General features: G+C 44.8%; 1 protein-coding gene across 1 annotated transcript in view; it reads right to left on the bottom strand.

Annotated features, from left to right (window-relative positions):
• The window catches only part of LOC107193317 (protein Wnt-1-like), a 73,299-nt gene that overhangs the window by 55,980 nt on the left and 553 nt on the right, over positions 1-16,766 (bottom strand). The gene's annotated exons all lie outside the window — the stretch shown is intronic.

Here is a 16,766-nt window from a genome sequence, read left to right as displayed (position 1 = left end):
ATGGTAAATCGAATTCAGCCGGTGACATAATGCAAAAGGTGAAGTTAAACGCTTTCGAATGTACCCCTGTGATATTATTTATGGCGCTCAAATGATATTAGCAACAGTGTGTTCGTCGAGGAATAAAAAAAACGAAAAAAAAAAAAAACAAAGAAACGAACACAAAAAGAATCGTGAGGTGTTCGCACGCATCCAAAAGCGGTAGAGAATTGGACTTGCCACGCGTCCATAAATATTCACCGGCAGATTTATTTTACCCCGCGCTTAAGGGATAAACGATAATCTTTCACGTATGACATACAATTATTTCGCTCGACCCTATTTACTTATTCGGCCGCAGCGTTCTTTTATGAGAGCTGTATCGCGCCGGTAATAATTAATACGGGTCATTCCGTTTACGACGCGAGAGCCCTTAAGACCCTCCACCTTGATGTATTACGCAATTATGCAACCGAGTATTAGCGATCTATCGGCCGGGATGCTGAATATTAGCGTGAAACCTTATAAATTGTGCTGTATTTGCCTTTTTAATAACGCGGCATAGAAGCTAAGGACCCTAATTAGTCGAATTCAGAACGGAAGGAATGGGAATAATAGCATCTGGGAATGAGAAATATGAAGTATACCCAAAGCTAGAAACGAAAAAGGCGAAATAGTACAACATGGGATTAAAGAATGGAAAATAATCTAATCCTAAGCAAAGGGATTCGAATCGGATCTATTGGGGACCGAAAAATCCGGGACCCATAAATTAGAATTAGTTCAAATTAGAATTCACAGATTTTCGATTTAATTCAATACAGGCCTCAAAGACATGAATTAGTACAATCCAGGGCCGAGAAGTTTAACTTGGACCCATTTAGGGCCCATGAACTCAAATTACTATAACCTAGGAGTAGGGGATTTGAGTCCTTCGACCCCAAGTGGGTCGGATTCGAGTCTTCTGACCCTCAGTGGATCTCATCCGACTATCTCAGTTCTGTGTGACTGATTCGAGCTTAGATGGATTCGATTGGAACCTCTTGATCTTAAATTAACCCTATCCAAATCTTTGGGTCCTGGTCCGATTCGTGACCCTCAACTTCTTAATCTATTTGAAGTTACATCCTAATTACCAATTAATCATATCCCAATGCCCCCACAAAAAATTAATCAACTCCAAAATGTAACATTTTTACTATTTCTATCGACTCAACACTAGAACTACCAAACCCATCGCAATGACGGATTTCAGAATTTTGATTTTACAATTACAAAAATCCTAAAGATACTTTCATCGGACTTTATAGTAACTTTTAATATATTACACAATTCATCCTAGAATCCCTTCAACGCCCGTAGTTCTACTCTTAAACATATCCAACAGTTACTATACTACATAAATAAATTCATAAACAATCTCGATTGTACAATGTTTAACAATGTAGAAACCATACTCCAACAGGTGACGCATCAATTAGTACTTATTGTACTTTCAGCTTCATAAATTTTCCGCGACAGAGCGAAAGAGACGTACCAACGTAGCGACTCGACATCCGTTAATAATTCAATTCCCGGCGTTCTGGTAGTCAAGATATCCGTGGCAGTGTCTCGCCGCGGAGTTATAACAAAAACAAGTAAAAAAGGTATCGCGCAACGTCGAGGGTCTTGTTGGTGCGCGCGCGTCCTCGTGGCCCCGCTTCGAAAAGCGGCCGAATAAACGCGTACGCGGAATCGTCGCCGCGTCACATTCGCAACGACACGTAGAACGGTTGTCGGTATCATTACACACCCGGGAAGGAGGGTGTCCACTAACTTGTCCATTAATATTAAAGAACCGAGGTGCAGGCGCGGCAGCGGGGTGAGTTACACGAACGCGAGCAGAATGCAGAGGATAGATTTAGCATCGCGAAACCCGTGTAAACGCGCCTGCGTCCAAATACATACAGGGTGTATATACCCGGCGTCTAAGTGGCATCCGCTACAGAGGAGACGATTTATCGTCGTGGAAGAATGGCGGAGAAATTCGTACGGGCGATCTAATATTTTCCTGGATCCTCGAGTTAGGGGCAACTCACTCTCCTACCTTTCGATAATTCATGACGTGTATACGTATGTATGTAAGTGTATACGGGGTGTTGCGAAAAATTCTGGACAAATCGGTGTTTCAACAGAAATGGAGATGATTTAAAATATATTCGTAGGAATTTAATTTTCGTGAACTTCGGTTCATCAAAATGGGGTTTTATTATTCACGGTACACCCTATAGATGTTATTTGAGGAATATCACCGGTATTTCTTTGATGGGAATAGTTTCTATAATGTAATTTATTATGTTTGTAGGATTTATGGAGGTGTATGTACAAGATGGTTGAAATTTGAATTTTTAAACATTTTTAGTTTTTGTTTAGTTTAATTAAAAATCTTGTATCGTTACGGAACTTTGTATGATATTTAATGTCGGGTTTTAGAGGGATTATTTTGGGATTATTTTTCTGTGTGAAATTTTTCACCAACTTGCGATCCCATTCGCAAAGGAACACCCGGTGTATGGGAGCCGGCTGGAATATACCCGCGTCCCCGTTTAAATCGTAAATAAAGGAGCGGCGTTTTCGAAAAGTTACTATCGAGGGGGGTTGATTTTACGCGCGGCTCACGCACTCGTTTTATGAATCGTATTCCTTCGAGGGCGGCCCTCGGGTGTACGTGTATGCCTACGGAACATTCTCCGCGTTAATAACGACGATGACGATGTGGTTTATCGCGGGCGTACCGCGCTTTGGTATCGATGAAGATTACCGGTCCCCGTCTAACCGAGAGAGGATAGAACATCGCTATGAGTCTGAGCAATATTCCGTCGAATAACCGTGCACTAAAAACCCACGGTGTATATCACACGGTGAATTGACATTGAACGGTGATCCGTTCACGACTTCGACCACCGAACGAGAAATACGTACCCGACATATTTCGAGTAGCGGAATTGGACGATCGCTGGAGTTACAAAATGAACGGTCCAAATGGAGTACGAAGAACTACAAACTTTCAGAAATCACGGAACACCTTGATATAAGTCGAGAAATATTAAAAATCCCTACTTTTTAACCTTAGAACTATTGTACCAGCATTGTATGTAATTAAAGGTGAATAAATACCTGAAATCCACTACTTTGAGGTGTTTGGTAGTTCCACTGTTAATTACCCGTCAATATAATTAAAATTAATAATATTCCCAGTATTGTACACACAGGACACTCCCACCATAGGACACTCGAAAAGAAATATTCGCACATGGCAAACGGGTAGTATCGTTTCGAAATAAGTCAGTCTTACCCCCGTCAGGATTAGAATCGAAAAGGATCACGGTAGTGTAGCGACGCTGAAATAAAGGACGATCCTTGCGTACGAAAAATTCAGCGATTTACGAGCACCGGGGAACACGGGGGAATTTTATTTTTTGTCAACGTCACCGTTGCGCTTTCAAGTAGGAAGAGACAGACAAATTGTCAATGGGGATTAAGGAATCCTCGTACGTTTGGCAGGTGGTTAAGCACTCGACACAAGCGTACACAGCGTGTATATGTATGCTGAAGTACGCGCGCGCGCGCGCACTCACACTCCGGCACGGATGATGCAGCACGTGGGCCGCGATCTTTTCGAAATAATTTAGGGGACGGAATCTCCCCGTACACGCGAGCGCAATACACGCATCTGCACGGAGTTATTTATGATGGATTAGGCCGGGATTTAACCCACGACTAATTTATGTCAGGCCACGGGATTGTCGTCTCTCAACGATTTTCTCTCCCCCGTCCTACCACCACCATCACCGTTGCCACCCCCCAACAGGAATACACCGAGCGAACTCACCACCGTGGAATATCTAAGCCGGCTGAACGGACACGGACCCCTGGATCCGTGTGTTTGTATCTCTGGTCTTTCTAATCTCCGCGAGACGGCGAAAATCTTCCAGATTCGTATCGCCCCAAGATGGAAAAAACAGCGTGCGGTGGAAACTAACCGAGTGGACATTAATCTGTGAAATGGCCAGGACGAATTAACTCGTCGTTTCTATTCGACTTCGTCTGTTTCGTGAACTGTCGTTTATTTCGTTGACACATTCAGTACCACATTAGTGACGGACATATAATTCGAATCGAATTAATAATATAATATTGCCATTCGGAAGAATTGGAATTGGAGAAATATAGCATTCCCACAACAGCGGTTAGAGGATTGGGAAACCCCTCGAATGACACAGTATTTCTATAACATATTACAGTTTTGCCTTCTATTTCCTATAAATTTTCCCTATAAAAAAACTGAATAAAAAATTCTAATTTTTAAACTTAATTAAAAACAAAAAAGAGTAGTTTTTCTTCTTATATTATTATAATGAATTGACATGAAGGCCGTGTTCGTGATGTCAAATTGTATAAAAGTATAAATAAACGCGGATAAATACTTTAGGGGTTAAAGAATTGTATGGCAATTTTTCGGAACATAACCAAGGGAAACGAAATGAGCACGGAACAGAATCTTTTCCCTTCAGTTTCCTCAATGCAATCCAGCCAGAATGTTTGGCGAATGGTTTCGCTGATATAGTTGGTACGATCAGTAATTCAACGATCAATTGATATCGAAACGTGTTCCGAGGCTGTTATTCCGGTCAGCTGACCGGTTAAAGGTTTGATTGGGGATCGACGAACCGTGACAGGTGAACAACGCACTACCTGGATACACGCATCAATATCAGAGTCTCGTCTTTGAACCTCCGTCCCGATACGTTGGAATGATATTCGTGTGGGCATTGATCTCGCGCCTAGAGGAGTTGATTAATGACCGTAGGAGCAGCAGTTGGAAAGAGTTCCGATCGGCGGATCAATTAATGCCTGGTGGCCAGCGGACCGATACAGATGACTTGATATAATGTAGGAGAATTCATACGCGAAAACGTACAATCGGAACAACCCACATAGCCACTCTGCTCTTATAACGTACCCCGAGACACGAATATTAACAGTTTAAAAAGTACAGTACAGCCTCCCGTATCCGAATTGATAGGGAGACGTAAGTATTCGAATAAAGGAATTTTCAGACAATGTGCCTAAGTATCATATGTCTGATACTAAATTTCCCAAAAATAGTGCAGTTTCGTTAGTTTTTCCAATCTAACACGCTCCTACTAATTCTTACTTGCAAATTTCCGAAAATATTAAAAAGAAACGTGACAGATAGAAAGTGTTAAACTGTCCGTAGACACAAAGCATAACACACCAGCATCTCGAAGGTCAACATCGGTCCTGTCTAAGGGATGCTCCTTACGGGCCCATCCCCAACAGACGAAAGCTTAAAAAATCTAATTCGCTACTCTCCCCGGTATTTCCCTTATTCGAACGTTGGTTCCCTTCTCCTCTACCGCCCCGGTTTGTCCCGTGTTCCAGGAACAGGCGGGATCAAGCATGAAATTCAACAATGAATAGAGAAGGAGCCATGGCGGCGACAACGACTTGACTCCGCACCCTTCCCCCACCCTCCACTCCCCCCTGGTGTGTCCCCTGTATTATTCAGGCCGCCATTATTGGACCCCTTGGTCCGGTAGGGTTCCGCAGTTTCGCGTATCGGAGCCCCGTACAAGGAAGGCGAAACGCCGGTGGCCGTTTAACCCCTCGGCTAGCCGAGTCTCCGGATCTAGTTACTTAAGTTCAGAGCGAATAAAAGGAGATCGTAATTTATGGGCGACGAGATACACATACGTGGAGGGGGGTTAGAACGCCGAAGGGGTGAGATCCTCCCGGCCCGAAACGCGATGGGGGAGGACGGGATAAAAATGAAACAGCGTGTTTTTTGGCTGGTGTAACGGAACAGAGTCGAGGATACCTTGGTGTTTCGATGTATTTGTCGAACGCTGGGTGAGTTTATCGGAATCCATCAAATTTATGGGTTTTGGAGAAATTTATGTGTGACCCGCGATGAATATAAGGTGGTGGTGTATATAGGAAGGAAATAAAGGAATGAAACTTAAGGAATTTGTTAAGTCATTTGAGTAGTGGGAGCAATACTGTGGGACAGGTTATGCGAAAATTTATTATCTCGATAAAGATTTTCGAATTTAAGGAATAAGAGATTGGAAAAAGTACTTTGTTATTTTTATCATTTGCAATTGATACAATTCTTGAATGAGTCGACATTTGGTAGACAATTATTCTATCCCATTATTTTAACCTTTCTGGTCGATTCTCTCCTCTGAAGGAACAAAAGTTATGGAGAATTACAAGATTCTGAGTGCAAAGACGACTCTCTTAGATACTACTTTTTTATTATTATTCGAATAAAATTCTGCTTTGGAACATCCATGTACAAAGACGTATAAAAAGGGACGACGCGGTATCGTACGAACCGTCGTAAATAAGGGAAAGGAGACCAAGAAAAGGATCGAACCGGAATACTAATGTACGGTCACCGTGTCTAAAAACGTGGAAGACGGAATTGTATAAGCGTGCGTTTTTCGCAGTCTATTGTAGAACCGTAAACCAAGTTATTGGCGCCGAAAGCGTATCCGCGCAAGCTGCACGGAAGGTTAGCCGGGGCGCACGAGGGTCGCCTGTGGTGAACAAGGTGGATAAGAAAAGGAGAGCGTGACGGAAGACACCCGTTGGTCCCTGAGAGTGATCTATGGCCGAAGATAAACCACGCGTTCAACAAGTGTGCGTCGCCGATAGCCACTTCGTGACTCGACCACGCGCCCGATGGGAACGTGCGCGCGAATTTTTCGGGAAACTTTTCGGCAACGGATCTCGGGGCAATTTAGTAGAGTGTACCGTGTGCCGGAAACATTGAATTCGGTAGTAACTGGTACGGTGTGAATATTCGTTTACGGGAGTGGTAAATTTTATAGGAATACATTTGATATGCAGATATCAATGACAGATAGATGTAGGTTTTTCGATATCGTAATGGATCGATTTATCCGGTGCATTCGTGGGTATACCGAGAAATCGTTACTGGTATGTCAATAGCAGCACACTGATAAGTGTACTGAGTAATCGTTACTGGTATGTCGGGACGTTTATTGTGGCACGCAGATAGATCGATAGAGGAATGTGTATAGGTTGATTAATAATGATCTACTGCGGATATATCGTTTACCAGTATTATAATATCTTTACGGTAGTTTAAGTGGAATACTTCATCTGTTTCTAATCTTCGTAACTGTATCGAAACGACACAAAGACATCCGCCATATTTTGTAATTGTAACAAGTGCAACAGTAACCTTAGCATGTTCAACCAGTTACACTGTTCAACAAGTTCCAAAATGATAGAACTAAATATGGTTTTTCGTGTTAATTAAAAGTTGCTGAACACGATGGTGGTTCTAGTTTTTCCCCTAAGTCTAGCTTTTTAGATATCGAGTTAGCGCTGTTAAGTTTGATTTATTTCTTGAATATATTCACCTAGTACAATTTTTCTGACGTTACTTGTAATGTATTTAACAAGTAATAATAAAAACAATACTGAACGTAACTAAAATATAAATGTAGGATGGAATATAGGAACTTCTTTTTACAGCTCCATATTTACAATTAAATTAAAAAAAAATCCTCACGTATAGAATCAAACGTGAGATTACCATTGTTATTCAGCCATTTGAAGTCAAGTAAATAGCACCAGTTTCCCTTCATCATTTTAGTATTTTCAAAATGATGTTGAACAGTGTTCTTTATTCCCCGCCAACTTAATAAAACTTCCAAAACAGTAACACACTGTATTTGCAATCATTCCACCAGCAACAATAAACGCTACCGTTCTACCTAATTAATAACACTTTACCAACAGAAATATACATTCGACCATGCTCGACAACCACAGTAAAACACGAAAAAAAAAACATACAAGCTCGGGACCCACGAATCGCAATACCGATGAGGTGGGGGTGTAGCAGCGCGCAGACCATACACACACATCAATCATTCACAAACAAGCTGTTAGTTCCGGAAATTCCAAAATTCGCAGACCGCAGCGCAACGTTTTCGCTGAGCCAGCTAGCGTGCCCGCACGCGCGTACGGCTGCAAAATCTGGGGGTGGCCGCGAGTGGCCAAACAACATAATTAAAAGTTCGGTGTGCCACTACCCTCCATAAACTCATTGTTCCTAAGTCAATATACGCCGTGCCTTGGCGGGCAGTACAGGGGTTGAAATCGTGTTGCTGCTGGCCGCAATACGGTCCCGTGCTCGTTGGTTAATTACGCGGGGCGAAAAATGCATTCTTACCGAAATAATTAGACGGGGCGGCGTACACGCGCGCAAACATAACGGTCGAGGATGGAGGGAAGATGGAAGATGAGGGTAGAGGATGGAGTATGGAGTATGGAGGATAGAGGATAGCGGATAGAGGATAGAAAATAGAGGATAGAGAATAGAGGATAGAGGATAGAGAATAGAGGATAGAGAATAGAGGATAGAGAATAGAGGATAGAGAATAGAGGATAGAGGATGGAGAAGATCGGGGGCGCGCGTGTACGCGTCGAAAAACACGGGAACGGGGGCTATTGTGGTAATAACTGGCTGGAAAACTCCGACGAATAATGGTCCGAGAACCAGCGTGTTCCTTCCTCGCTGCAAATTCCCCTGGTGTTCGGTAGCGCGCGCGCTAGCGGCCCGCTTTCAAAGTGGTCTACACCGCGCGCGGCTTGGGATATAGAGGGGGTCTCCCTCCCTCGAGAAAAATCTCAGGTAGCCACAGCCGCCAGGCTCGAGAAACGCCGGGTTTACCGCAATTTTCGCCGATTTTTTTGCGGCAGCGAAACGAGTCCCGATGGCGTGTCGTTAAGGACGGAGAGGGGAAACGGATCCTGTCGGTAACGGCGCGCGGCGGTCCCGAAGAAAATTACAAATCGCTGTAACGACGTGTGGCGTCGCGTGACGTGACGTGCCGCCGCGGCGCGCACGCCTAATGGATTCTTAGGTCGAGGGTGTGTACGTTCGCGCGCTCGCGCGAAAACGGGTTTTCGATGCAGAACAAGTTTTATGGTCTTCATCGAAAATCCGACAGTTAACGTCGTCGTTCTCCCTCCCCACCCCACACCAGACCCCTTGGTTATGTCGCGACGAGTAAAACTTTGGTTGTGGTCTTGTTTTGTATCTCCGTCGATGTCAACCGGTATCCGAACCGTTACTACTGTTGGTTTTTAGCCCTCGAGGGTGTGTAAGATAGTCGAGCTATTAACGATAATGCTATCGATGAATGACGTATTATCACATATTTATTGGTTAATTATAATGTCGGCGCTTTAGCCGTAATTGAAGCTCATCACGGCCAATTCCCGTGTACGTGCCATTTTCTTCTGTTTTGCTACGTGTTTAGCAGTGATTCATCCGAAGAGGTTCTGTACGCGCCAGGACCGATGCGCCTGCGAGCATCGATTCATTACAGACACGCCTGGTTGGCGATAATCAACCTCGACGCACTGTATACATATACACGATGATCCATCGGGGAGTGTTCGTGCGTCTCGATCTGATTTCCGGGTTCGACGATCCGAGAGTTTTTGCGTACAAAGGAAGCGGAGGCGCGATCGGTAGCCACCCATCGATTACTATCGGCAATGAAACGAACAACTTTTCACCGACGAATGTATAATATCGATGGAAAAGTGCGTATCGAAGAAGGATCGAGGACAGGAGATCTCGTCGGACGAAAGAGAGAACAAAAGAAGGAAGAACGAGTCGCGGAGGCAGGGATAAACAGGAAGACTAGGAGAGCGAGAGATCGCCATTGTAAACATAACCGAGGTACAAAACTATGCACCGAGGTCTGCCTTATCCCAAGGAGGGAGGAGAGAGAGAGAGAGAGAGAGAGAGAGAGAGAGAGAGAGAAAAAAGGAGAGGAAGGAATAATGGTTCGCACATAATGAGAGGAGCAAGTTTGAAGACGGGAGAGTGGGCGATGCCGTGGAGGAGAGAAGGTAAGTAGAGGAGGACCGCCGGAACCGTGAGCCAGAAGAGGTCTGCTGTCGAAGCACGGTCGGGAGGGAGAAAGATCGAGAAAGCGAAGAAAGACGGAAGAGATGGGGAGGAGGAGGGAAAAGAAAAAAAAAAGAAAATGAGAGAGTATGTCGTAGACCCGACCCAACCTCTTCGTTATGACAATATATCTGGGCCCCCGAAGGAAACATTGCCCGAGAAGTCCTGAAGGCATGCTCCGAAAGCTTGCGGCGGCCTCCTTTGTCGGGGATTCTTCGAGCGAGAGGAAGAAGCCGCGCGTAGGAGAGGCCAGGGAGCCTCCTCCTCATCCTCTTCCACGTAAAACGAGAAGTATATACGTGTACTAAACAAAACAGGATGCTATTAGGTTTTTGCCGTGGTTCCACCGTTTCAGAATGCTACGCGTCGCTCAGAGTCCTATAATCCAGCTTTCTTCACCTCGACACTGTCGATCGGGTGTCGCAGTGTCACAATGCTGGCCGATAGGCAGCTTTACTGACGTTATCGGTCCGTAAAGGCGTTCTATGCGAGTACTAGCGAATCAACTATGCGATTTCGATGATTGCTTTTCGTTCCTTGCGCCGTTGTGGTCAGAGTTGAGCACAATTTTATTCGAATAATACATGGTGAAAAGCTATAGTATCTAAGTGCATAATTAACATTAAATAATTGTTTGCTAAATGTCGACTCATTCAGACAGAAGTATTATTTTACTATAAAAATTGGAATTTCCATCTTTAAACGATTAGAAATGACGGAGTACTTCTATCTTTTTATTCGTTATTCGATACTCTTTATCTAAGTAATGAATTTTCCGATCTCTGGTCGTGGTTCGGTTCGATCACTATCGACCAGACGCAAGAAGAGGAATCCTTGTTCCAGGGAAAATGAAGATGCTGCCAATACTGTATTTTTTGTTTGTTTGCTGGACGATGTTAAAGATCCCGCGTATATTATTTCCCTGGAAGCGTTTACCTTAACCGGGCCCACGATTTTTCTGCTTAGACACGGAGAGTCATGAGGAGAAAGCGGCAAGGAGCGATGCAACTTTTTCCTCGCTGTGCGAACTCGAGTCCGCGAATCCGCGGCGTTTGCTTTCTATGACTCTCGGGCTCGTCGGGAACCACGATCTAATCCCGAGATCGGACGAAGAGAGAGAGAGAGAGAGAAGGGAAATTGACTTCGTTAATGCGTTCACTGGCTTGGCGGTATTTACGAGGCCGTGATTTATCGGTGTTTTTCACTTGCCTAGTCGCTGAGCCTCGAACTACGCGAGCATTATCGCGGTGTTGTTCGGGGAAGAAATTGTTCCGCTGAAGGGAATATTTACTTGTAATGCGGTCTGCTTGAAGACGTCCGTATGACGAGGGAAAGTAAACTTACTGACCCAAAAAGAAAAATATATATACATATATGTACGTAACTTGTCTTCGAATGTATTTCCCCATATATTACCGGTAAGAGTCGAGCTGTTACTTCAATATGTTTCCTCATGCAAGTGTATTCCCCTCCAAACACTATGATCCAATATGGCGGTTGCATGATAGCGATTCATTAAACGCGACAGCCATTGCATCAGAACATACATCGTCGACATTCTTCCGAAAATCTCTCCGGCAATCGTACGGGTAACAATAACAATTTCATTCGTCAAACTCTATTAGCAAACGAAAAGGCGTTCTATCCTTTATCAGATCGCGCCACGCAATCCGCCATAACCTCTAGACAGAGCCATCGCGGCATCCGGTGCTATTACGTTCGGTCCAAGGGCAGGGAACGACGCTTTACAGGGGAACCTGTTATCGGCAATACTCTCTATTTTTACGAGTCTGGAAAGCTCGTATATAATACCGCGGGTACTTTTTATACGGTTCTTCGGAAAAAAATATATTACGTCGCTGGGGGGCCAGAGGGACGCAGAGCGTGGGGACAGACACGGTGTTTCACGGGGTCCATATTGGAGTGTCGGCTCTATAAAACGATCCCACGCCGCGAAAAAAACTACGTCTGTGGCATTGAGGGCCGTTCGACTTTATTTTGGCATTGAATCTCGCAGGAACGCGCAGTTTCGGGGCCTTCTACATGAGTCTAGACTTGACCTCCCCTCGATGCGTCGCGAAGCAATTCGTCGACGTAAGGGCACCCCCCCAATCCTTAAACCTTCCTTCCATCGCACCTCCCCCCCTGCCTTGAACCATAATGCGAGACGTTGATCGGAACTATGGGAAGCTAGCCCGTTTGCTCGACTTACGACCGAACGTTAAACCAGGAGGAAGCTCTCCTCTTGTCCGAAGGCAAACTTACGACGGTCAAGCCGCCATAAGGCGATGAGGGGGGGGGGGTGCCTGGCAGGGATAAAAGCTCGCGAAATAAAGCGTCGCCCCTCGCGGAGGTTAGATCGGCTACGGGCCATCAACGAGTGTTTTTAACGGCTCGAAGGAGGAGGTCGCCACTCTCGTTGATACGACTTTTAATCGCTCGTCGTAAAGGAGAGATGCGTGCGTACGACCACGCGGGAACGTCGACCGATTCGCATTGGTTCGGCAATAAAGGTGCTTTTATTAAATCTTCGACCGGCCACGACGACGCGTCTTATCGTTTCTCCCTCCCCCGCTTTTGTTCCTACGCCGCGCTATAAAAACAACTCCAGATGGTTTACGATACACAACTGTTCGTTCCCTCATCGTCCCTTTATGGTGATCGTGACGACTGAAAAGACAGGTCCGATATTATCCTCCCTGTCTTCGACCCCTCGGTGCCTGATATCATTCGCGAGCGCGCGCGGATTTAGACGCAATGATGCCTCTTTAATATCAAACTGGTTTTATTTAATGACCCTCCGTCTCTTTTTGCCAGACCGTTATAATAACGCGCGCGCGCGTAAACCAGACACCACAGTGCCGCGGCTGCGAACTGTAACACAGCACCATACACTCGGTGCACTGTAAAACGCGTGTCTCGCGAGCTATCGGCTTATCAGGATCGAAATATTACTTTATCCTGCCGGCCCCGCTAGAAACAAGAGAGAGAAGTTTACACTTTACCGGCCGCGCGGTGACGCGCGTGATATTTCACTGATACAACCGTTATCGGCCGATCGCGTATCCGCGTGCGTTCATTAGATTCCTTTCGTGCGTTCTCCTAACCCCCACCCTACGCGAAAATCCGTTTGCAGGTCTGAAAAGTGGTGCGCCGCGAGCAGATCACTCGACGATAACGTTTCGTACGTAACAACTATTCCATATATGTGTAGAATCTTTGTAATTGCAGAAAGAGACTATAGAAGAAAGCCGATTCTTCTAATGAATTAGGAAAGTCGGCTCATAAAAAGGTGATGTTCGTTGTGTATAAAGCAATCCGTATATCGTCCAAAAATGATATTGGTACCAAAATGGACGTCGAAACCTGGTTTTTCAATATCAAAGCTGATATGCATATGGCTTGAAATGCCATAAATTTAATAAAATTACATTCTATTCTTATACTTCACATATAAAAACATTCCCCTGACATATATGTAATATACCCTCACAAGCAACTTCGGCTTCCACTAGGGGAAAAAGTGACGTAGAAGGGCCACCTACCACTTGGTAAATTGATTTCAACTACTGAAATATATGTTAAATCCAATGTTAATTTGACATAAATTTCAGTAATTCCCAATACCAAGTGGGAGGAGGCCCTTCCCCTACGCCACTTTTTCCCCCAGTGGGAGCAGAGTTCGCTCGTGGGTGTACAAGGTTTTACACACTGGATAGACAAGTGAGCCACTATAGTGGCGTAAAGTTCAAAATGATGACATCGAGGAAAGCCACTATAGTGACGGGTCGTAGCTAAGAGGTTAAATACACGTCCGAGAAGAGTGACCGTCGGTGGGCCGAGTGTGACCGCGAAAACTCGCGCGGCCGATAACGCATTAAAGAGGATTCGGTTTGAGAAATCGCCTGAAGGTGGAACGACGGGGCGAGCGCAATGTACAGCTGGTTGGGGAAAGGGGGGGGGGGCGGGTTTTGGTTCGGGCAAGGAACCCAACGACGATTTGTCCGTTAAGCAAGGCTAACAGCCGCGACTCAACGTGAATTATTAAGCGTTTGCAGTTCACGCGTCGCGTGTTCACCTCCGTGAGCAAGATAAAGCGACAGGCGAAGAGGCGAGTTTATATACGTGTATATATACCTACACCGGAAGGCCTGTAGCCCGTCACCGGGGCCGATTAATCGCCCGGGGGAACCAGTTTGTCGGAAATAAAATCTCTTCGGCCCGGTGAGAGAGAATCGTGGCTGACCGTAGAACGTCAACCGTGGTGCCGTGGCTGCCGGCCTTCCCGTTTTAAAAATGCGCCCTGCAGGGGCGCGTCGACACCACCGGCGGTCTCTCTCTCGTTTGCATCCTCGGCCGGCGGTGCGTATCATCGCTATCATCGGGGCTTCCCCGATCGTCCGATCGAAGGGGATTCTTCGTCTATCAGGCCGACTTTGAACCGGCCAATTTTACCCGTCCGTCTTTTACAGGCCTTTTAAAATGTGAATGTCCGTCTGTTCGTTCGTGGCCCTAACGAGGTTAATTTTAACAGAATCGTTCTCGATCTGATTAGTACCGTACGGCCGTCGAGATACTAGTGTTTCGAGTTCAATTATTCTCGAATATTTGGTGTATTTTTTGTAAGAAAGAATTTCGATGCAATTGAGTTTTCGTAGACCTCAATCATATTAAGTGGGTGGTTAACGAATCGAGTCTGTAACTATGAACATAGCGATGACCATTTAGGGACACTTGTTTCATTGGACGAGGTTTACTGTATCGACCTTGTGTCCTCCACATTAGACGGTTGGAAGATATTTTCTTAAGTGGAAATGTGTAATTAGACTGTTCGAGAAATCGAAATCTATTTTCTATATTGCAATGCTATTTATGGTCAGAGTACGAAAGTTACGTGTAAATATTGAATGTTTCATTCGGATCGCTCAAAATGGCGATTACACTAAGGCTGACGGTAAGGATTCGCACAGATGCGTATCTAGCTATCTAGACGACCGCGGGAGTAAATATGTCGCGGGGGAAGGGAACAATGGGTGGAAACGATCTGTAGAAAATTGTCCTTCGGAGCGAACGTTTCGTCATCATCCTCCGGTACATACGTGCCTTTCTATGTACGGAAACGTGTGTCGAGGCTTGATGCTGGTGAATATTCCTCCGGTGCGCGCTTCGCAATGGTATATTTCAAATGCTAAAATAAACGCTTACGCCGCTGGGGAACCTATACCTGTTCCCGTAAAAACGCCGCATAATCTTATAAGGCGTATCGAACTTGCGTTTCACAGCCGACACGATCGGTTACACGGGAGGAGGGGGGGATTTTCGCAGCTATGTTTTTTGCATCTCTTCGCGGGGATCTTACAAAATCATGGCCGACGATAAATTCGCGCCGGTGCGAGCGGCACGATCGTTAATCATACAAAACTGGACTGGTCGGATGAATAAAATCTTTCATTAGAGCAAAATATGTACGTTTCTTTTGCTAGAGTGCCGGCCGTGATAGTCATGCTAGAACGACTAGAATTAATTGGCGATATTGCGGAAATACGAAAATTCCATCGAGAAATTCTCTACGCACTGTACGTTACAACCCTCGTTGTAACCTAAACCGATTTTATGACGCAACACGCGATTGGTCGGAATAGATTTTTCGCGAGTCGAATGAGTAATTAGGACGACTATGTTGTCTTGAAGATTTGTGCTATTTAGATAGGAGACCGTTAATATTGCATTAGTAGTTGAACAGGGGTCGTAAAATTTGAGTTATTACTGTTATAGTACCTAACATGAATAGAACATGTATCGTCTTAGAATGTAAAGGAGCAGACACTTGCAACTGATCACTAAGAAACTGAAATGGAGGAAAGAATTAACGAAATTCAGAAAGTATAAAATGGATGAAAGAATTAACGAAATTAAGAAACTATAAAGCGACAAACATTTTAATTTTTTAGTGGGGGAAGAACAATGAAATGAACGTGTTCTAGAAGGAATGGAGGTTAACGCGTAGGAGAATGATATTGTGCATTTAATGGTGAAGATACAGATAGGTCATGACAATAACGCGTAGAAGGCGTTTCGTTTGAGTACACGAAAAGGTCACAAGGTCTTAAATGTCTCAATAGTCGAGGCAACAAAGATGGATAAGCCATCACATCTTCACATTTAGCCAACCTGAGCAGCAGAATGGAGAAACCATTCATGTCTTTTTGGACAGAATAAAAGACAGTTATGAAGTATTATAACAAGACTGTAAACTAGATTTTTACCCTTAAGATTCAGGAACAACATTCCAGACGACCCAATGATTGATTGACTTTTCGGGACTCTTTCGGCCGATCTGCCGTTGCGGCGCCGCAATCGGAATTTCGACGGCCCCCGACAGAAATGGCAGGACGCGGAGCGGACAGCGACTTTGTCACGCGTCTACTAGAGGAAATATCAGTCGACTGAAAGTCGAGTTCTCCACGAGCGGACAAATGTAGATCGCGAGATTACCAGCCGCGTGATCGCTGTTCTCGATCACCAGCTACCGCAAACTAATGTCTCACTCCTTTTCACCTAGCTGTACGCGGGGACTTTATCGTCGCAGCCGGCTTTGTGGAGCATGTCGCCGTTTTTATGAGTTAGTTTTTCTCTGTTTCTATTATTTTCGCATGAACGATGGAAATAAGTAACTCAGTACTATCGACAATATCTGTTTTCTCAAATTTCTACATACTCCTAAAAATTCTAACTCTAAAGTCTCGGGAGTACATTGGGT

The sequence above is a fragment of the Dufourea novaeangliae genome, unplaced genomic scaffold (genome assembly GCF_001272555.1).
Source record: "Dufourea novaeangliae isolate 0120121106 unplaced genomic scaffold, ASM127255v1 scaffold7, whole genome shotgun sequence".
Classification (NCBI taxonomy): domain Eukaryota; kingdom Metazoa; phylum Arthropoda; class Insecta; order Hymenoptera; family Halictidae; genus Dufourea; species Dufourea novaeangliae.
The sequence above is the reverse complement of the archived record's forward strand: the minus strand, read 5'-3'. Positions and strand labels throughout refer to the sequence as shown.